General features: G+C 38.7%; 1 protein-coding gene across 2 annotated transcripts in view; it reads left to right on the top strand.

Moving 5' to 3' along the window:
• The window catches only part of LOC107096996 (semaphorin-4B-like), an 87,438-nt gene that overhangs the window by 17,997 nt on the left and 46,281 nt on the right, over positions 1–23,160 (top strand). The gene's annotated exons all lie outside the window — the stretch shown is intronic.

The raw sequence follows: 23,160 nt of genomic DNA, 5'->3' as shown, positions 1-23,160 counted from the left end.
ATTTTATTTATTTATTTATTTTTTTGATGAGATGAGCATCTTTCAAAATATTATTAAACATTAGTGTTGGGGGGGGGGGTATTTACCATTAGGCATTTTTCATTACTGGTGACTAATGCCTTTTACTGTGGCTCTGTTTAGTGCCAAAAGCTTATAAAAATGGCTTCATGAATCTTCCCATCAGGGGGGAATTTACCATTAGGCAATACTAGGCAGTTGCCTAGGGCCCCAAGTTACTGGGGGCCCCATAAAACTCTGTTTACATGTATGGTTAATACAGCTTTTCTTTATTTGTTCACATTAATTATGTTTTTGATAAAAATCCATTGGCTAAAATGCCATCAGAACACTTGAAATATTAAGTGCGTCTCCTAAATCCGCCCCTGGTTAGTGTAGATAGAAACATTGCACAGCTGTACATTTCATTTGATACTTTCTATTTATATTCATATAAAGTTTTATAATAATTCATATTGTGCATAAATTTTTATATAAATAAATTTTTAACAGCTTTTAATAGCTGAAAAGCTTTTTGCATGATTCTAGTGGTATTCTGATTGTTTATCTTTGAGGTTGGAAGGGCTCTGTGCCATCACCTTAATCTTTGCTGGGATTCTCCAGAATGTTATTATTACTTCCAGTCAGAAGAAGCGTGTCTGTTGGATAACTTTAAAGTAGCAACATTTATCCTGGTAGTTTTGCCTTGTTATCATTCGGCTCCACTGGAACTAGACAGCACTTGCTGGAAATAGATGGGAGGGTTCAACACCTGCTTCCCCACATAATTTATGATCTAAAATCACAGGCTTTAAGTCGTCCTCAGCACAACATGATCTTTTTGGCAAAACTCATCCTATTGGGATTTGTAATAGACCTCTTGGCTACCTTGCATTGCATATGCAATACTTTCACAATGTTCAGATGTTTTTAGAGTGATGATGAGTAGGATTGGCTCCACAGTGCTGTCTTATCTGTACAAGCCGTACTATGCTTGGTGTAATTTCTTGGTGTTTTGTGCTATTTTTTTTCACAGTTAATCCCTTCATCCCCAACAGTGATACTTTTTGTAATATTTTAATATGGCTGTGTGTTTCCTGGACAAGGTCGCCTTTTACAGCTGCTTTTTGTATCTCTGCTTCTGTCTCCTTGAACCCCAGTCGGCCTCAGCAGATGGCCGCTCACACTGAGCTTGGTTCTGCTGGAGGTTTCTTCCTGCTAAAAGAGAGTTTTTCCTCACCACTGTCACTACAAGCATGCTTAGTGAGTGATTACCTTCTACTCAATGAGTCAATGCAATAAACTGGTTTTTCCTTAGATGGAAAACTTTGAATCAATCTGTATGATCTGGTGAACTGTAAAGTTCCATTAGCTGTGTTGCGAATTGGCGCTATATAAATAAACTGAATTGAATTGGATGTTTTGGCAATTTTTGTTTAATTGTGGCAAAGCTGTGCTGTAATTTGGCAGATTTTTACTGTAAGCCCAAAGATGCATCCTCTGGTTAATTTCCAGGAAAGGACCTTAGTTTAATCCTACTTGTATGTATGTTTGTTGACTTTTTAAATAATTTTGTTAATGAGGCTGATGCTAATGTTAAACAGACTTGTTAAGATCCATTTCATCCACCCTATATTACTCTCTGCCAAACAAATTATTTTGTTTTGTTTTTGTCCATTTTCTGAAATCAAAGTAAAAAGCCCTTTTAATAAATCCTTGTGTTTATCTATGTGTGGAATAATGATTCACTTCTTTGATCTCCTAAGTCTAGCTTGATGTTTATTGTATTTTTTAATGCATTCTGCAGCATGGGGCTCATTAAATGTCGCGTTCACATGCGGCTGTGGAAAAAAGCTTTTATAAGCTGGTCGGTTTGATTTATTTACCAACCATCAACATAAGTGTTTTCCCAGCTCAGACCTGAGCAGCAGAAGTAATGAAGCTAGCTTTAAATTACATAACCTATGAGGTGACGAAGGTTTTTGTGCATCTGGTATATTTGTCAACCCGTTCCGTGCAAGCATGGGCCCCTCAGGCAGTAGCAAAAGTTTGCTATATCTCATACTGGTCCTGATGTCTTTGGAGGTTTGTTTTGCTTTGTTGAGTCTGACGTTATGCACGTATCACTTCAGTTGTCTGTAAAGCAAACTCGGCGTAACCCTGGATAAAGCATCACCTTTGCTCTGGATCTGGTTTTTGCAAATGTCTCCTCATGAAATCAGCTTCCTCCTTTTTATCCTGAGCTGTTGGAGCAAAATCTGCTGATTATGATGGATGTGAGGCCTGATGGCTGTCCTGTTTGCATTGTGCTGATACGCCTTGTTAGGTTCAGACTGTAAACGACCACTGGAGCCGCTCTTTCTGATAGTCCCTTGCTTATGCTGTTAAAAAAACAGACTCTCAATTTTTATTTCTTCTAAGTGAAGGATCAATCCAACCACCCTAACACTTCTTTTTTTTTTTTTTCTTTTTGGAATTATGCAGACCCCCACCCATACATTTGGACTACTCAAAACAAACACCCGCCTACCCAACACTCCACCCACAGTTAGAGAAGAATGGTCAGCATGTGAGGAAGTTGTGGTAAAGTTAAAGGGGGTAAACCGGGTCGTAGAGAGATACTTTGCATCTTTAAACTCTGAAAAACATGGTGTCCACAGGGATTAGGACGACTCATGGCAATCTGATGGGAACTTGTTTGTTTAGAGTCCCTGAGCAGCCAATTGTACGGAGCTAAGATGTGGGAAAATGGTCATTCTCTGGGCTGGGTACAAGACACACCCAGGGACAGAACAGCTTAATCCCCGCTGTCTTTCTTCTATCCAAGCAGATTTCCTTCAGAACTCTTTAAATCAAGGCCTCCGTTCACTCAGAGCATGGTTTTGTTTTATTTAAAAAAAATAAATCTTATATAGTACCTGAGTTTTGATGAGAAAGCTTGACAGGGATGGTGCCTCAGCCTGAGGAATTTGCGAAAAGTCACACCTAAGTCTTTGCACCTTGGTGAGAATGTTTAACGGTTCCATTTGCATTCAGTGAATCTTGGCCATTGCCCTGCCTGCTGCCTCTTTCTGCAGTGCTGCTGCATAGCTTTTGTCTACCTGTTGCTGGGCCATACATATTCGGCATGAACCTACAAACCCTGTTGAGAAGCCCCTGCAGGGGTTTAGGTACAGGGCCAAAGCAGGACTCTGAATGCAGATGATGTTCCAGGTGACTCTGCTGAAAATGCAGAATTTAGACTCATGAATGGTTGGATTGATCGTTTACTTGGAAGAAATAAAAAAAAAATTGTGAGCCTGTTAAATGCTCTGCTTTTCTTTCTGCTAATGTTTAAATTGTCTTGCAAAAGTATTTATACCCACAGAAAAACAAACAAACTTTCACACTAAACCTTTGAAACAGTTTTAACCATGCTATAGCAGGTGCCTGGAGGTAACTATGCTGGTTTAATCCTAATCCAGGAGCCTAACATTAACCACAGAGCCATTCTGTGGAAGGAAAACTCCAGAAGTTGCTTCCCTGCAGTGCTAATGCTTGTCTGTACCAGTATACCAAAGCAGCTAAAGAGAATGTGACATCAAACTGACCTTGAGTGAAAGAACGTCAATAAGGTGACCTTATACTGCACACCCTAAATCCACCAATACTACAGTAAAACATAGTGGTTGCAGCATTATGGTATGGGACAGAGCGGGATAGAGGTTTAATTTGCAACTGGACAACAATCTAAAAAATATAGCCTGAGCTAATATTGTGAAGTTTAGATCAAAACTAGTTGGGGCTCCGTCAGAGTCGAGAATTTTTATTAGAAACCAAATTCTAAATCTGTGGCAAGAATTTTATTTCCGTTTAAAAATGCTTTCTGCTAAATAATTCACACAGTATGCTCTACAAGCACAGACTTGCCCTTATAAACTTTGTTTGCATCAAAAGGATGTTCTAGTGTTAAATAAAAGCAAAGCAATGCTGCTAACCATATATCTTTTCTCCAACTCGTCTCAGTCCGCCCCATAGAATGCTATTTGATATGGGAAACATTTCCAGAACTGTAGTTTTGGAACTTGCTGCTAAACTTCATTGCAAATTATAGCCAGAGCTGCATAACAAGCTCTAGCTATGATTTATAATGAAACCAATGAATGGAAATAATGATTGAGAACGTCAACGTGTGCCATATCATATTTTAAATGACTGCTGGTCAGCAACATTCGATAAAGTAGATTGTATTTGAATTGAATGCGTTCACACTAATCACATTTCCGAACAACTTTGGCCAGTTAATTACCTCCAACTTTCCTTAATGTCTACATTAGGTTTATTTTTATAATGTGTCAGAAGATAAAGCTTATAGAAAATGGGAGGGGTACTACTGCAATGCTAAAAGGGGAAAAAAAAATAGAAAAATTGGGTTAATCATCATTAAACTAAAGGAGAAGTCCGGTCATATTCAGAATACAAACTTCTGAAAGTACTTTAAAAATAGAAGTATTACATACAGTTCATTAATGATAAGGGTTTTTAATTAAGAGTAATTTTCATCTGAATGTGCTTTACTGGAGGCATCCATGTTTGTCAAAGAACACTACCGCCACCTACTGGTTTGTGACGTCACAGTGCAGTATCAGCTGTTGATCAAGTCCCAGTGCTGTTTCTGGTGTTTGTCACAACGCGCTATTATCCAAGTCATCTTGAAAACATTCTTCTTCCAAATGTTGGCTACATATTACGTGTTTTTTCTGTGGCCAGAAGTCGTTGGCAAATCCTCCCTCTTCAAGTTGGCAATCCAATGATCCTGTGGAGGATCATGAATCAGAAAGGTGAAATAACTGATTTTGTTTACACTTTTACCCGATGTATTCCAACATCCAACTGCCATGCACGTGGGCATTGTCAGTTTAACTATAGCTCTGGTGAATTTCAATGGTAAAGTCCTCTGGAAATCTTCAATAATTGTTGTTGATTGCAGATGTGTCTAGTAGTTCCCATTGATTTTTGCTTGTAAAGCGGGGAGAATGGCGCTAGGCTTACCGCACCGTGACGTCACTGCTGGAAGATGTCAGGAGTGAGGTGTTACTATATTTGGGCAAAAATGGTCGCTCCCAGACTCAGTTATCGCAACGGAAATTATTTTTACCGATTAATGCTAAATTCATTAAATCACCGCAAACATATTAGTTTTAGGTATAGATAATAATCCATTGATCATTCCTTGCTGACCGGACTTTTCCTTAAGAGGTAAAGGATAGCAATTAGATATTTTCCAAATACTGAGCTGCCCTAATCATAGCTTAGCTACCTGCTGTAGTATTAACTACCATTTGTTCACTTGCATGACTCAGATTGAGATTTTATTGTTTTTACTGATCTGCAGTTTGTGTTGTTGAGCATTTAGTTCCGTAGTCATTCTTTAGTTACTACAGTAAATGCTAGACTTTAGAGTAATTGGATTGTCTGTTTGTCTTCTTGATAAAACGGAGTACTGACATTTGGAAGCTGGGCTCCGTGTCACACAGAATCCCTCTCTGTTGGTTTTCAGTGAAAGTGTTTATATCGCTGCTGCGTATCTGTATCTGAGATTGGACAGTCTGCAGTGGAGCTCCTCGCTGAGGTGGCTGTCTGTTGATGGAAACATGTTGTGTAACACGCTCTTCTCCAGAGAGTGATTTAGCATCTCCTCTCTTCTCCTTTGGCTGTTCTGAAGGAAAGCCAGGAGAAAAAGATAAAGCAGGATATTTGTAATAAAAGAAAAAAAATGCCCTATGCCTGGAGTGGTTTCCTTTGACATGTGCTGATGAGCAAATCTTACTTTATTTGGATTTGGATGTGCTTGCAGATGTTTGGTTTTAGACAGATCACACATTTGTATCAAAATTTGCATCAAGATCTAGAATTTTCCACAGAGGATCTGGGCTTAATTATATGTTTTGATTTGTGGATGCCTGCTTGTATTCAGCTATTTTCAAAAGCATCTGCACTGCATCTTTTTACCGCAACAAACATTGGGCAAGTTATTGTACACTTTTGCCACTGGTACATACATGACCTCCTAATATGCATTTTGTGTACAAAGTTGTTTGTTGTGTGTGTGTGTGTGTTTTTGTTTTTGTTTTTTTTTTTTTTACAAATGGGGATATAACGTTAGTCAATACCCATATCTAATCAGTGTCTTAACCAGATGGATGCTATCTGAAATGGGATTTAAATCATTCTAAGATATGATTAAACTCAGTCTAAACTAGGCATGAGCCAGCATGAAGTTCTGATGGTATGTGAACCTTAAGCAAACAGTATCATGTATCATGATTACAGCTCTAAATAATGTTATTTTAAAATCACTGAATCGGGGGAAAAAAAAACAAAAAACGTTCTGCTTATCTTCAGCCAAACGGCTCCAGTCATAGTTAACTTTGTCAGGTTGAAGCTGTTTCTATCACTTTAGGAGGCAACAGAAATGTACAAGCATGAATTTAAATATAATTTACACAAAGCGCACTGCTTCAGCTACAAATGGATGTAGTACTTTGGCCTTTCACTTAAAACTGATCAAAAAATATTCTAAAAACTCCAAAATGCTTTGTTTGACGAGGTGGGATCGACGCAATCATCAACCTGTTTGCTTCATTAACACGTTGGTTTCACCAACACTTGACGTTAAAAGAAACTTCTTCATGTCAAAACATTCAAACATGGAAATTATCGATGCTGCTAACTGGCTCATTAAACATTCAGGTTTAGATCAGTTTGTTTATCTGTTTGATCAGTTTGATCTCATCTGACCAGATTGCCTTCTGTCCATTACATAGTTGTCGTTTTTTTTGTTTTTTTTTTGCTGCTATTTAATGAAAACCCAATTTGTTGTGTGCACACATTATAGCTTTATGCTAACCTTCATCTCCAGCAGATTTACTAAAACAAAATTGATCTCAGCTAAACTAATGACTAATTTGGTGACTCTGTACACTTGCATTTATGTGGAGGTATCAGAATAAACAGGAATAACTACTAATGAACAAAAGTGCCTTCTTTTTCCATGTATCTGCTTCTTTAGTATTTCAGCACAGAAACTGATTTGCAGTTTAAAAGGTTTGGATAATTTTGCACTATATTCAGTGTTATACTGTGTGAAATGTTTCTGGTTGATGGTTTGAAAGGTTGGTGTGAAAACTGCTGTAAGAGCAGCAGGAGATCTATTAACTCTGGTTTTTGTTTGGCTTATGCAAACTCAAAAAAGGTCAAACCAAGTTCTGCTTGAAAAACTCCACAGTTTAATTTTCCTAAAAAACTGCTTCTCTCTTAAAGATCATTAAAGGAGATTTTAGCATCCCATTTTTACTGCTGTAAACGTTTATCTCCTTGAAGCCCTTGGACTGACGGCCAACTCAGATCACAGTGTGATGAGATTGCACAAGGACACCTGTTGGCAGAGCAAAAGCTGGATCTGGTTGAAGGAGCTCTACCTGCAGAGATGTGTAACTCTACATTGTGTGACTCACACCTCAACAGGTCCACACCGCAACAATGAGTGGGCGGATATGCAATAAGGCATGGAGATTCTGCAGAAATCTGAACAAAAAAATAAGGAGAAAGTTCAGTGAAAGGGAGGGGGGTTTCCTGAGAAATGCCTCTCGCCTAATCTGTTTTACTTATTTATCAGTATGATTTACTCTACAGTATTTCATAACAGATTAAAATAGCCAGAGGAAAAAAAAAGAAAATTTTTTTATTTATTAGAATGAAAAAGCAGATTAAACCTATTTTATACCAAGATAAGCTTAACTCCTGTTGAATCATAAATATTTGTGACTGACTACTTTTATTGGTTTAATATCCTGACTCAAACCCAGGCCCATGTTCTGCAAGCCCTGTCGAATCAAGTTCCCAAAGATTAACACAGTTTGGAGCGATCTTAAGAAATCCCAGAAAAGATAAAATGTCCTAAATTGCAAAATCATCTCTAAGGTCCGGGTCACTGTCAGTACTGAGAATTATTTCAGATTTTCCACATCAATTTGATTAACAAAGGCACTACTCGGTTCAAATATTTAAAGGATATCATTCGGTACCAGCTTTACTTGGATATGGAAGACATTCTCTGAAGCATTAATGCTGCAAAAGATTGAAACCAACTCTAACTTGGTGCATTAGTAAAAATATTTTATGAATTGAACCCATTGCAGTTAAAATGATCATGAACTTTTTATTTAACTTTACCTATTCAAACATTAAAGCTTTAGATAACTTTAAACCTCAAGGCAGGCTATGTAAATAAAACATATTATAAATGCATGAAATTCACTCCTTTGACTGTGTTGCAATGATTTTTGTGCATATATATCGAGGAGAAAAGAAGGATTGATTGAAGGGTTTTTTTAATTTATATTGGGCCATTCAAATGGAAAATCAAATAATTGATTCAAAGGGGTTTTTTTTTGTTTTTTTGTTTTTTTTTTGTTTTGTAGTTTCTTTTACCCAGCCCTAGTTATTAGGGAGTCACAGTTAAAGCCATTATCCGCAAATGGAAAAAACAAGTAGGAAAAACCTGGAACAGTGATGAACTGTGTGGCTTTTCACCAAAATCATTCCCAGACCGTCTTGATGGCTTATTCTGAAGGTCACAAAAGACCCAAATGAGAGAGAGAGATTGGGGGAAATACTGCCTCAATGGGACACTTTCAAAGCCAAAACTAGTGCAAAAAAAATCATCATGATGATCCCCTGCACCTTCTGATAAAATATCCTGAGGACTGTGGCAACACAGCTGGACTTTTTTGAAAATCTGAGTCATTTAATCTCATGTTAACCTTGCAATAACTGATGCAACCATGAATTCTGCTAATTACCAGAAAACTGTAAATGAGAATGTCTGACCGTTAGATAGTGAATTTAACCGGAAGTGCTTTGGGGGAGTGCTGGCCTAAAGGGCATTGAGCTTGGAATCCTGAGGTTGTGAGTTTGAAACCCACTCCCACAAACTGCCACTCTGGTTCTCTGTGCCCAAAGCCTGGTTTATACTAAGAAACCAGGTCATGTGCATGTGTGTTGCAACTATACATCCGCTCTACACCATGCGTATTTCCTGTTTGGTACCTAATGCCAGAGACTCCAGCTGTAGTGCCGTCCACAACACCTGGCACACCTCGGACATTATCCCAGACACAGCGTGCAGGACGGTAGTTTGTAGATCTGTGCGATGGTTTGTTGGTTTTCAGCCAAAGTCGAAACACGCAGCGCCACGGCAAGTCTTTTAGGAACACTCATGGGAGAACTTTGTGCTTGTCAAACTTACACATGGACCCCCACAGTCCTAGCTAGTTTGTGATTGTCCATCTTGCATTTTTTGGCCTGGAATAACATGGCTCAGACCACACTTCAAAATTGGACATAAATCAAAAATATCTGCGTCATACCTGAAACAAGCTAACTGCGACTCTCTACTGCAGGACCCTACACATCCTTTTAGATCCTGATTGCTCCCCGGGCGCTCAGCGATGGCAGCCCACTGCTGCCAAAGGGGATGGGTTAAATGCAGAGGTAAATTTCTCCAATGTGAGATCAATAAAGTTCCATTATTATTATTATTTGGATTATGCAGCATGACATCACTATCTCTTCCTCTGAATGACTGGAAAATAAAAGGGAAAAAAACAAATGCACCCAAAAAAAAGTTTTGGGCTTGATTTGAATTTACTTCAGATTTCTTTGGCGTTATCTTAAACAGGCTGGCAATGCAATAAAACTCTCTGGTATGGGAAGACTAGAACCCGATGATTCAAATGACTGATTGCCAGTTGGGGCAAATGTTTGGTGGCAGGTGTTGGTGTAACTAGTGATTAGGTTTAGGTGGCAATTACCTTTTATAAAGACCCAGGTTTATTTTGAAAAAAAAAATTCCAACTGTATATCTATATATTCATGTAATATTTTTCTGATTGCAAATAGTAGTTTAGTTTGAAACCATGGACAGGAAAAAGTTAAACTTTTTCACAGCTTAGTACCTGTCCCATAACATATGAAATAGTGCTTGAAAAGAGCCACCTATTGTCACTGAAGATGCCACTAAGACCGACACCTATGCGAAACATAAACAGACAACTGCCCCGAGGCCCCAAAGCTGTCAAATGACTCAACCAAACGTTGTCATGTTCCCACCTGGAATGAGCTGCATGAACAGACTTGTGGTTGAAGTCATGGAAACTTAACGGAGGGCTGGTGTGCAACTTTTTTGGCATGACAAGGACCAGGAGTTGGAATACAGTCATCTGATATGCTTTTAAATCCCATTGTCCTGCTTGTCAGGTTGAGTAAAGAAACCGGCCCTCATGCTGGTCGAACCACAGGGATTAATCCTGCAGCCCCCTCCTCCTCTAAACCTGCCTTGTAAGTCATGAGATGAATAGTTTGCTGCAGACAGCCAGCCTTAGGTTTGATGTTGTAATTAGCAGATGAACTGTGATGCTCACACAGCGTGTTTTGCAGACCATACAAAGGCTTCCATTGTTTTGTTACGCCACTATAAATCTTCAACCATCCTCTGTCACGCTATAGAGTTTGTCCACAGCCTTCCCTGGCATCATTACCAGCCCTGTAGGCGATAGAGGTGTTGTCCTATTTGGCAGCCATTTGTTTCCCATAAAGCAATAGTGGACCTTTCATTGAGATTTACAGTTTTTTTTTGTTTGTTTTTTGGATGTTCCCACCCGAAGTAAAATGTTGAGCTCTAATGAGAGGGATTTCCTGATTGGTCAGAGAAGTTAATTAGACTTAAATAGGTCACTGGGTTGTAAGTGTGAAAAGCTTTTTAAACCCAAAAGCACAGAATAAAAACAAAAGGGGATTAGTGTAATCTGTAATCATGTGGACTTGTACTGTAGTCTAATGGCCTTTTTTATATTTTATGGCCGTTAATATATTTTCTTCCACAGGCTTTTATCTGTAGAGGCCTCCATGGTTTCTATAACAGTGCTTTAAGTCTGACGTTGGGCTCATTATTGACGCTTTAAAGGTTTCTCAAGCAGCGGCATCCGACTGTTCCTCCGTCAGCCTTGAATAATTTGAGGCGAGGGCACGTCTGTATCAGAGGAAAAAGGTGACCCCGGCTCTCCTTCCAGCACTTATCTCCGCCGCCACTCGCTCGTTTTGAAATGATAATTGCCACTTCCTGCGTGGCAAAGCAGAGCTCTGATGTTAAAGGCAGTTTGAATGTTCGTCTAAGCCTAGTGGAAAGTACGGGACACCAAGATTCTGGGAATTTTGGTTTGTCACATTTAGGAAGGAGCCGTTACTGGAAGTCCTGTTGCCAAATCCTGACACGGATACCATGTCACCCTGATCTGTTTGGTTGTCTCCCGTCAGGCGAAGCATATTTATCATAATATTGGAAAAGAAAGGTATATAAAGCTAACAGATTGGCTACATGCAGTTTTATACTCTAAAGGAAAATAAAATGTACCTTTTCCCCCAGCGTTTTTATTTTTATTACATTGTCACAAGTACAGAGCAATGAAATTCACTCTCTGCATTTAACCCATCCCCTTGGGAAGCAGTGGGCTGCCGTTTGTGGTGCCCAGGGATCAGTGGGAGGTTAAGGCATTTGCTCAGGGACCAAGAGTGGCAGTGGGAGTGGGTTTTGAATTCACAACCTCAGGACTCCAAGCTCTATGCTCTAAACTCTAGGTCACCACTCCCCTAAAAGGGATATTTGAACCTGTAGCTGCAACATTGAGGACTAAGGCTGCCATATAAATGTCATGCGTTTTAACCCCTGTGCCACAGACATAACTAATAAACTTATAACATAATATTTTATACCATATTATGCTAGAAATGTGTTGATGAAGCCTGCAGACTGAGGACGCTCTAGCAGACCTAAACCTGTGGATGCTATTTCTTCATTGCTCATAAGATGCACCGACACCAATAATGCATAACATTAAGACTACCTGCATAATGTCATGTTTCTCCCACTTTTCTCTTTATGATGGTCTTGACCCATCAAGGGATAAACCCATCTCAAAAGTCAAAGTTGAAATATCCATTCTACTAAAGCATGCTGAACACTTACCGATCTTATGCTTCTAAGCCATTGCTATCATTAAATGGCTCCATTTCAGCTGTCATGCCTTGTCTAAGCAGTAAATATATCTCCCTTTAGCAGAGTGTGCTCTTATGTGACGTTCCTTTTGATTGATTCAGTAATAAAAAAATGACAGGTAACCTAACTGCTTTACACATATTTAAAGGAATTGGTTAGATTACTTTTTTTTGTAATAAAAAAAACAACTAATGCAGTTACTGACACTGCTGTTATATTATGCAGTTTCTCCCAACACTGGTGGAAAAGGACATTATTCTTTTGAAACATCCTGACCCTCAAAGTACCTTGTATTCTGACCTCTTTCTAACAGAACCTTTGGGAAAGCATGTAGAGGTCATTTGTTTGGACCAGACCAAAAATGCACACATTTGCTACCTATGTGAACCAATAACCCTGTGATCAGCTCACCACTTTTCCTTCCTTCGATCCCTTTTGGTAGAAGGTGACCACTGAGGAGCAGGAACAGCCCTGGTTAAGAGCCACTAAATGTTTTTCCTGCTTTGAACTCCAAAGACAAAATATTAAATTCACTGCTTTTACATCCAGGTAACAGGTGCCATATTGAGGAGATGTTCAGAGTTGTCCCCCTTTAACAATATACTTGGTCATAATCTTGTTATCCTTGTGCTTGTGGCTTTGAGATTCGCTTGGCATATTTTTAGAGTTCTATGTTTTTGTTTTCCTTTGCAGCACAAAAATCCATCTGAGTTTTTTTCTTTTTTTTTTTTCTTTTCTGCAAATTTAGGAAATAAATTCATGTAGATGGAAAATTGACATATGCTGGTTGGAACTTCTCCCATTGGCCAATATACCAGTGTAAACCCACGAACAATCAGCTTTTAGTGGCGGTGGGAATGGCTTACTGACTTTGAAAAAGTCCTTGAACTGGCTTGGCTCCGATGGGCATACAGTGGGAACATCAGACCCATTTCGAACTGCAAGTTTACGTGATACCATTTAGTTCGACCAGTTGCATCTGATCTAACAGGCCAAGACAACTCTGCTTGCAATAGATTAAAAATTGCGCAGCTCTGATGAAAGAGATCCAGACAGATAAAAGAACGAAACAATATAGCACACTCATGAGGCCTTGGCACCCTTCCATGTTGCTCTCCATTGTTTACTTTCCTAATTTTTGTTCCACTGGTGACATCATCCGCGCTAACCCAACATCATGGTGTCAACAGACACACAGCAGCAAGGGTGAGAGTCAGCTTTTTTTGCCAATGGGAAGGGAAGCAAATACAGATTATTAGTGGGTTATTAGCCAGGTTTGAAATTCTGGTGTTAAGCCGCTAAGTTCAGTGGAAAAGAGACTTTAGTGGGTGATCTGTGATGGGAAATGGAGTTTATAAATGTCAAGCCTTTCAGATCGGTACTTGACCTTCTGCTTCATTATCAGAACCGATCTATTGAGCCCTCATCGTCCTCATTGTGTCCTCAAATGTTCCAAGGGCATGACACAGCAGGATGCATTGCAGCCATTTATTATCTCAAAGATATCTGTGGAAGTAATTATTGGTACATGCATAAAAAGCCATCCTTCTTATAAAGTGTATCTGGCATCACACTCATGAATAATTGATTATTTAAATGAATTTATAAGATCTGTTTCGTTTTTTGAATTAATATTTGATGCCACATCCTGTTTTGTCCTGGAACTAATGTCCCAATAGATTGAAGAAGGAAGGGGAAAAGATGTGGAGATGAAATGCCGTATGTTTTCCTGATTAGCTGTGAAGCCTTGTGTGTTTGGAGGCATTTTGTACACATTTTTGTTTTTTTTTGTTTTTTTAGAGGCAGTGTTTGCCCTCAGGCATCAGGAATCTGAACCTTCACCGTGCATCTGTATGAAGTTACCAACATAAAGGCTGACGCGTGCATGCGGGTTCCCGTGTTATCCTGGGTTAAACTCTTTATTTGCTGCATGCTGACACAGAGGCCTCTGGTTTCAGATCCAAGAGAAAGTGCTACCTGCAGGGTAAAAGTGAAATTGGAGTCAATATTTTTTTCTGGATATGTTACATCTTGTTTTTCTTTTTTTCTTTTCTTTTTTTTTTTCTCACCGTGTAAAGGAGGATAGGCATTGAAAGTGGATTGCTGCTGATCCCATAACTTTGTTTTTTGTCTCACTAAGAATATTTACTTTAAATAAAAGTTTAATTTCCTGCAGTGAGGGTTGTTTTTCTTTTTTTTCGAAGTGAAAACATTTTTTCCTTTGCCTTTGTTGTTGTTTTTTTTGTGAATGCAGGCTATGTTAATAAAAAAGTGAGGGGAAAAAAAAAAACAGCAGAGGACTCCGGCTGGAGGATATCCTGGAGATTTGTGACTGATATACCTTTCAGCAAGGAAAGCAATGAGCCCACTTACCAATTCTACTCTCAAGCTTAACTTGGGATGGACTTCCTGCTTTGTAAAGATAAAGTTTGGGTTTTTTGTTTCAGCTGAAGAAATCTAACATTGAGATGCAGACCTCTATGTTAAATATATGTAAAAGTGTTTAAAATTACTACAACTTAAATTAATTCTGCATACCATACACTATCTGTTTAAATTCAACCCTGAAAAGTGAATGCAGGAATGAATAAAAACATTTACTTGTTTATTAATAACTGAAGTATGTCCATCCATTCATTGTCTGCAGGTGCTTGTCCTTGCTACTTTGGGAGGACACGCTCATGTCTGTAACAGTCCTTAAGGTAGAGGATGGGTCACCTCTCCCATGAGGCCAAACAGACCTGCAGAGGACATACTTCTATAAAATAAAAAGCTCACTCCTACCTAGAAGTCATATCCCAGTAAATACTGAACTCAACAGTCATGTTGTTTTGCACTGGTGGAGGTAGTTGAGAGAGAGTACCTGGAGAGAACCAACTGGGAGAGCACACCATCTCTACCAAAGCCCGGCATATACTGAACGATATTTTCAAGTGTTGTAGTCAGCTACAGCTGAAAATGTACGAAGAAACCGAAGGTTTTAAAAGTTTGCAGTACGGCCTGACTCTTATGCGATATGCTTGCCCACACTGTGCGTCCAAAAACCACCGGACTCAGTGCTGAAAGATCGCGCTGGTTGGACTTTTCAATCTGGAAGAAGAACTCCTGTGTTGCACATGCACAGTTCGCAAAGTTCTTGTAAATTGGCTCGTAGTCGCTTGTAGGTCATGTCCAACTGCAGGATTTAATCACATACAGCTCACGACAGCCGACTGAACTTCAAACATGTTTTATTTACTCCCGACCTTACGATTCCTGATCGGGAGGTGGTTGTCAGAGGCTAATGGGCCTAAAAAGGGAAAAATTCGTACAGTGCCTGCCTGCCTTTAGAGAGACTCTGGGATTCTAAGAAAGACCTTCTTGTTGCACCATACAGTCTGTAGGTTAAAGGGAGTTATTTACCTAGATCTATTAATTTTTACAATGGCGGACGGAGAACTTCCATGTTTGGAGGAATCTCTTTCTCTGTATGGACCAAAGCAAAGACCCCCTATTTACAAAAACGCTCAGCTGTGCCCAACAATTTCACTCGAGTAAGAAAATAGAAAAACATTTTTAAGGCACTACTTTACATTTCTTTTTTTTTTTTCGTCTTTGTAACAAAGTAGTCATCCATTAAATTGCTTGGTGAAATGGCTACTGGAGTACTGAAAAAATTAGAGGCTTGTAACGTCTGCTATGCTAACAATTATATACCCAAACAGAGAATTTTAAAGTATATAATAAACAAAAATGGTTAAAAAATAAGAAGAAATAGAGGAAGCATTTTTCTAAACTTATTTCTACTTAAACTTATAAAACCAGTTAACCAAGAATGTAAAGTATAGCTCTCAGCAACATACCGGTAGGTGTCAAAAGTATTAATGTTTAATACTCAAGTAGAAGTATCAATCCTTAAGTTAGAGTATTAACTGAAGCTTTTTCATCAAGTAAAAGTGTAAAAGTTCCATTTTTTTAAAGCTACTTAAAGTATAAAAGTAAAAGTAATGCAGAAAAAAAATTATAAGGACAGATGCACTAAACTTTTTTTTGGTTATTACACTACCCTATTAAAGGAAAATTTTTCTACAGTTCATGATGATAAATTCCTTATGCCTAATTTTCATAGTTTTACAACTAATGGCAAACGGCGTTGAATTTAACTGCATCATTTTGAAAAAACTAGTTATTTTGGTATGTGTTGAACAACAAGTTGGGGCAGCACCGAGTCCAACCACAAAGAGATTAATTGTCTGGATGAAACAAAGTATTTTGATGTTGTTGTTTTTTTTTTAAATGCCACCAGGCCATTACGGAAATGAGGTTAAACTAACGAGTCCTTTTCGAAATATAAGAAGTAGAAAGTAGAGATCTTTGCAAAAAAAAATTAAGAAGTAGAAGTTAAAATTTGCATAAAAAGGAATTATTCCAGTAAAGTATAGATAGGCCAATATTTCTACTGAAGTTAGGAAACGATGTTTTTGCACTTTGTTCCTTGACACCTCTGGTCAGGAAGGGAGGAAGAACTTTCAGCAACAATATCCGTTTATCTGATATTGACCAAATAATTTAAGTTACATTGGGTGAGTAATCAGATATTATAAACAAGTAAGAGTAGCAGTTATCTTACAAGAATATTAAGTAAAGTAAAATGTATAGAAGAGCAAAAATACCCTTAAAAGTTTTCTAAAAGTAACGGAATACATCAAAGCATTAAGACACGCACTTATCTGTTAACATTCAGATTTGGTAGACAGTAGGAGGAAACTTTCCAATGTATGCAGAAGTTCTCCACGCTGGGATTTCGACTTAGAACACTTGGCCTGCAGCAGAAGGATCCCAAGAAATGGTAAAATTGTTTAAAACATTTTTTTTTTAAGAAATGTGCTTTTTTTTTTCCTACAAATTTTGACTTTTAGAGAAAAAAAGGAGCCAGAAACAGCTTTTACTTCTTTACCCGTGGTAAAGATGGTGAGCAACCTCTCCCTGCAGGTGTGTACTGTAGCTGCAAACAGTTGCGTCATCCCAGTCATCTGTTCCTCATCTTTGTCTTGCAGCGTTTCTCACTGCGCTGCCTCATCCAGACGTGCTGAATCATAGTTTGGTGTTGGGTAAACTGGGAGTCACTCACAGACGCTCTGATGATGAATCTACGATGAGCTCTGCCAGCTTGAGAAACAATTGCTGCAGTCTCAGCTGCTGCATGGGGGCTCTTAGAGTTTATTTTTAACCCAGACGTGATTTATTTAGCAGTCTGCTTCCCTGGTTTTGTGAGCAGTCTGCTGAGCTCAGACCTGCACAGTGGTGCTCTGGCTCATCTGTCCCTCTGCTGTTAAGGTTCATTCTTTGTGTGCCGCAGCCGTCGGCCAGAAACTTAATTTGTTTTTCATTGTCAGGAGCACATATGGCCACTTTATTATAACTGTATTACAGCAAATATGTTCTGGCCACATTAACCATCTGTGAAAGCATTGGCCAAACCGGTACCATCCCCCTCTAGTCCTAAATATTTAAAATGATACTACTTTTAAATAAAAACTACTTTATTTACCCATCTGCCTAGTTGAAGTCTTTGAATACCTTCCCACCTATGTGCATGGTAAAGACTAAGCATCAGACATACTTTGAACTTCATATATGTGTTCCATTTTACTCCCACAGTGCAAAGTGATACTTGCCAAAATGAGTCACACAATGATAAATTCAGGGTACATCCTCATAGGAATAAAAGACGATACTGGCACAGAAACATTTGACTGTAAACTAAACTGGAGGGGCTTTAACAGCATTGTAATGCTTCTGTCTATCTAGTTTGGGGGAAAAGGTGCCACAGAAGTAAAGAATGGAAAAGTGCAAAAAACGGTAAACCAAGGAAGGAAGCTACATCCGAATACAGCAAATAGGCAAGAACTCTTAAAGGAAAGGGGAAGTGTATCACCGGTTACTATTGTGAGTGCTGTTCAAATAGGGCTGCCAGTAGAAGAGGTGTAAGGAAAGGAGGCGCTATGCCTCCTATCTGTGTTACTGGCGCACAATGACGTATAGCTCAGGGGTAATCAATTAAAAATCAGCAAGGTCTGAATAAAGAAAATCATCAACCAGTAAAGGTCCGGAGACATTTTTAATTATAATCCGTAACTTTAAACAGAATTTAACACTGAAATAAAATGCAGGTGTTTATGCATCCATGTTATACATTGAATTTTTAAATAAAAAATATAAAGTTTTACCATTTTAAAGTCAATTAGAGAAAAACAATCATTCAGTTTGGTATATAGACAATTTACTGACTCACTTTTTTTTTCATAAAACACCTAAACTGACCGCATTCTTTTTTTTCTTAATGAGAGCAGTGGGCTTTAAACCTAGGTTTGAATGGAGACAAAGCCATTCTAAAGCACATATCAAGGTGCTCATTTTGAGCCTAAATCCATATTTGTTTTTGATTCTGTTCATGGCGGAGAATCCTGCTTCACAGCAGCAGGTTGAGCCAAACATACTCTAAATGTGCAGGATCATCTTTGAGCACACCATTTCAATTTTCTTTCACCAGTTCACCACAGTTCTTCCAGCAGTCCACACTTTCTCTGCTCTCTTTTTCTCATCATCTTCTCCTTCTTTCCCATCGCCCGGCTTGCCACTGGTTTGCCTGCTGTGTCTAAAAGTAGCAGCAGCAGCAACCCAGACTGACAGCAGCTCATTGGCTAATTTGTATCATATGCAGCTTGCCAGACGCTCCTGATGGCTTCATTTATAAATGACTGCACAACACGCAGTCATTTATAAATGTTTTAAATCAGGTTGGGTCCTGATCTGGACCCTGTTCCACTAATCCGTGACCTCTGATATAGCTGTACAGGTTCAGCACAACGGTCTGGAGTTTGTTTCTACCGACGATGGTGATCTTACTTTTGGACCCAAAATGTTTGAAGGGAGAGAAGCTACTGTAGGAGCTATAATGATATGTATTCAGAATCAATTTGAGAAAGAGGCTGATGAATTATGTGTAAAATCCACAATAAGTTTAAAAGCTGATATTAAAAGAGAGCTTAGTGCAAAATCTGACAGCTAGTGAGGTTAGCCATCAGGCTGCTATAGAAGATGGTTTTAAACTTTCCCACTAGACGTAGGTTTCTAATGGTTTTACCGCTGCTTTGTGTGGATATGCCACCAAGGAGTTTGTGGGATACAACAAAACCAGTATAGCCTGATTCCAAATACTATATACCAAGGTTTAAAAAAACACTTTTAAACAATTCACAATTTCTCTCATACTGTTCTTAATTGTAAAGGTTTGTTTTTGTTTATTTTTTATTAGATTTTCCAGTTGTGATAAATCTCTGCACATTGCAGTCCCTAATTGTCTCTCCGTAGCTGAGAGAAGTGGCAGGTGGTGTGATTTCTGTGCAGCTTTAGTCCATTTCTTTCCGGCTGAATCAGTCATACTTTTAGAGATGATCTCTTTCCACTGGATGTAACCAGGGATTATTTGAGCTACTTAGCCATGTCTAGATGTCTAAATGCATTATGCTGCTGGAAGTCATTTTGTTTTTCCCATGTCAAGTTTTTAAAGGACAAGTCTTTTTTTTTTCAATTTTTGGCTTAAGTTCAATACGGTGAGGGCCCTTATTTTCTATTTTTATTTCAAATAGAGGTATTATCAGGTTAATAGCTCTAATTTATATATTCAGAGAAGAAATAAGTGTTAATCCATCATGCATGTATTTGATGCAATCTCATAGCATCCCCCACCTTCTCCTGGTTGATTTCTGAACCAATCCTGTATCAGCGCCTCGACTAAGCAGCCTGCTAGAAGTGTGAGTTACAATGACAAACACAGCAAGGAGTCTGTGCCTTTTCTGCCTCCCACCGAGCTCTTTTCTGCACAATATAATGCCTCTATAAATCTCATTGAATAGCCATCTGAACCCAAGACGTAATGCCACTTTAAGGGTCAGACATTGAAAGAGCTAAATTTCATGGTTCGGCAGGGTGTGGGGACATTTATCGGGTCCAATAGAACGTTTTTTTGTCTTGCTCCAAAGTGCTAACATGTGATGTACATCTAAGACATTTTTTGAATCACAAAGACTAATTAAATGGGTAATATTTAAAGTACAAATGAAGGAAATCTTTAAATCAGAATCAGTAGTTTAAACTGCAAAAAAAGGGATAATCTGTTTTGACTTGGAAAAGCCTGATCTCTTCTTCTGCCCATGATACAAGCTAAACACTAAATATTAGACAAGTAGATTAGCATGGATTGATTACATGATGTCTGGTGCGACACATGGAGCTGGCAAAAACTAAGAATTCACGCTGTTCCCTTTCCTCTGAACTCTATATGACCCAGCTCAGTTTTTCAGCATCTCTGTTACATCTTGTCTCTTCCTGAACAGATGCAGTTTTTAACAGGGAGTCTCCGGAGAGGTTTAGAAGGTTAATGAATCTGTAGCTTCAGGCAATATTGCAGCAGGTTCAGAGTTCACAGATACAGGGAGCAGTAGACCCTTACCTGAACAAGCAGATGGGTCCTCTTAGATAGCTATGAGCTCTAAAAGGCGGGATAAAGGGTCTCATCATGAGAGTCTGTTCTAATGAGGTCGGAAAAGATGTATTTATTGAACATTTATCACATCTTTTTTATTGGTTTATATCTGAGATAATTAATTGTCTTTTGGCTTTTAAAGATAATTGTTGAAAATGTGAGATTATTTTATATTGATTACTGTCTTTATAAATCTTCCCTTTTGCATTTCTGTAAATCTTAGGGATCCATCTGAAAAGCATAATTGTTGTATATCTTTATTTGCATTTAAAAGACCTTAAGATTTGCATAAGGATGATTCCTGCTGCATGTTTAGCTGCTCTGCATGCTCTTCCTGTTAGGAATGAGAGGAATGACTGAGGGGGGGGGAGTCAGAGACATTGACTGGAGCCAAATAAAACAAAGGGTATGTGAGAGTTAAGCATAACGTTAATATTTATTAAGAGCTGCACCATCAATCATTGCAGAGATTTGTATTTTCTAGTTCTGTGTTGCTTTGCACTGTGTGATTTATCGGTTAAATAATGAAAAAAGTTGTTTTTGGTGGTTTTTCTGCTCGATAAAAGCATCCATCTTAAAAGGGCCGCCCTTTCCGGTCATAAACACAACATCAACAGGTCAACATTTATTTAGATGGACACTAATTGTTTCTATTTAACAGTAATGAGATAACCATTAGGGCTAAATGCTTTGAATCTTAAATTTAAATAACTTCTGTTACTAATAATCTGCAGCTCATATTTATTTTCTTTGTTTGCTTTAGGTAATCCTTATCAAAATAATTGCATCGGTCAAAAGGACATTATCAGCACAGCTCTAGAGACATTAGTTAAGGCAGCAGAGGAAGCCGTTCACATTTTATCATTCAATTCAGTTTATTTCTATAGCGACAATTTACAACACGTCATCTCAAGGCACTTTACAGTTCAACCAGATCATCCAGTCAAATTGATTCAAAGTTTTCTAATGAAAACCAGTTGATTATATGGACTAATTGACTCGGATGCAATTCCTCACACTACGCATGCTTGTAGTGACAGGGAGAGGAAAAGCTCCCTTTTAACAGGAAGAGACCTCCAGTAGAACCAAGGCTCAGTGTGAGCGGCCATCTGCCGAGGCCGCCTGGGGTTCAAGGAGACAGAAGCAGAGATACAAAAGGCAGCTGTAAAAGGCGGTCCCATCCAGGAAACACACAGCCAGGCAGATGAGCTCCGAGCCAGCTCCCATGTCAGAGGATGAAGAGAGCACATCCAGTCAGTCACAGTCAGAGAAACGGGACTACACTGAAAAACAGGCCGACCTCCAACATCTATAAACAAAGGTGTTGTAGGAGCACAGCTGATATTTCTCTCCAGGATGGAGTCACAGCCAAACAGGAACAGACTAGATGAAGCTACCATGAGGAAAAGCAGAGAGAGCAGAATGTTAGAATTTGAACTAACAGATTCTGCAGAATGGGAGAATAGAGATAGAATGATGAAATGGGGGTCCCTATGTCCTCCAGCAGTCTAAGCCTATAGCAGCATAACTATAGAGATAGCTCTAGATACATAAGATTCAGAGATTCAGATACATAAAGTTCTGCTCCTCTGACTCTGATCAAAGTATCTGCAGGTTGGAGAGAGGTCGGGAATCTATTTTTAAATAATATATATTCAGTCAGATTGTGTGTTTAAAAAAAACAACAAAAACGCAGTGGGAGTCTGTCTGGCCGGGCGACCAGGACACACGGCCACACCCTGTGCTGTTTAGGATTTATTGGCTACTGTAAATATTTGAATGAGATCACATGGGAGTGATTGCAGTGATGCCAGAGACGTCACATGCTCCTCAGTGTTTATGTTTTAACGTCGACCACCTATTGCTCATGGGCAGGCAGCAGATAGTGGTGAATTATCATGGAAACAGGCTCTGTTCTGTTCATTCAGCTGAAGCTGTGTGGTCTTCACACCATATTTTTAGCTTAATAAAAAAAAAAAAAAAAAAAAACAGTTTTCTGCTTCTAAGCAGGGAGTATAACTTTACTGTAAGTTTACAGATGGAAAATTGTGCTCTATTATTTATCTGTTAGCTTAATCACTTTGAAAAGAGTGGCTAAAAAGTGGGGAGTGTTGGCCTAGTGGTTAGAGCAGTGCTCTTGTGCTCTGAGAAAGTTACAATAACCCGATTCAATTCACACAGCCTGCACTCTGAGTCCCTGAGCAAGAATCTTAACCCCACACTGCTCCTCGGGTGACGCACAATGGCCGACCACTGCTCCCCAAGGAGATGGGTTAAATGTGAGATCAATAAAGTTCAATCATTATTATTAAGATTTACATTTATTGTGCTGCCTTAAATAACTTTTTAGGGTTACTTTTAAAATCTAGCCAGCTAGTTAATACTTTGAATCCGAATTTCGTAACTATTATTGTGACACATCAAGTTCAGCCATGAACTGTAACCAACATTGATCAAAAAGTGGAGGCTCCTTATTAGTGGTTGTAGTTTTTAATCTAAACAAAAAACTTGAAAAATGAATAACAATTTCTTTATATATATA

The sequence above is a fragment of the Cyprinodon variegatus genome, unplaced genomic scaffold (assembly GCF_000732505.1).
Source record: "Cyprinodon variegatus isolate N-32 unplaced genomic scaffold, C_variegatus-1.0 Scaffold664, whole genome shotgun sequence".
Classification (NCBI taxonomy): Eukaryota; Metazoa; Chordata; class Actinopteri; order Cyprinodontiformes; family Cyprinodontidae; genus Cyprinodon; species Cyprinodon variegatus.
This window is presented reverse-complemented; position numbering and strand designations above follow the sequence as displayed.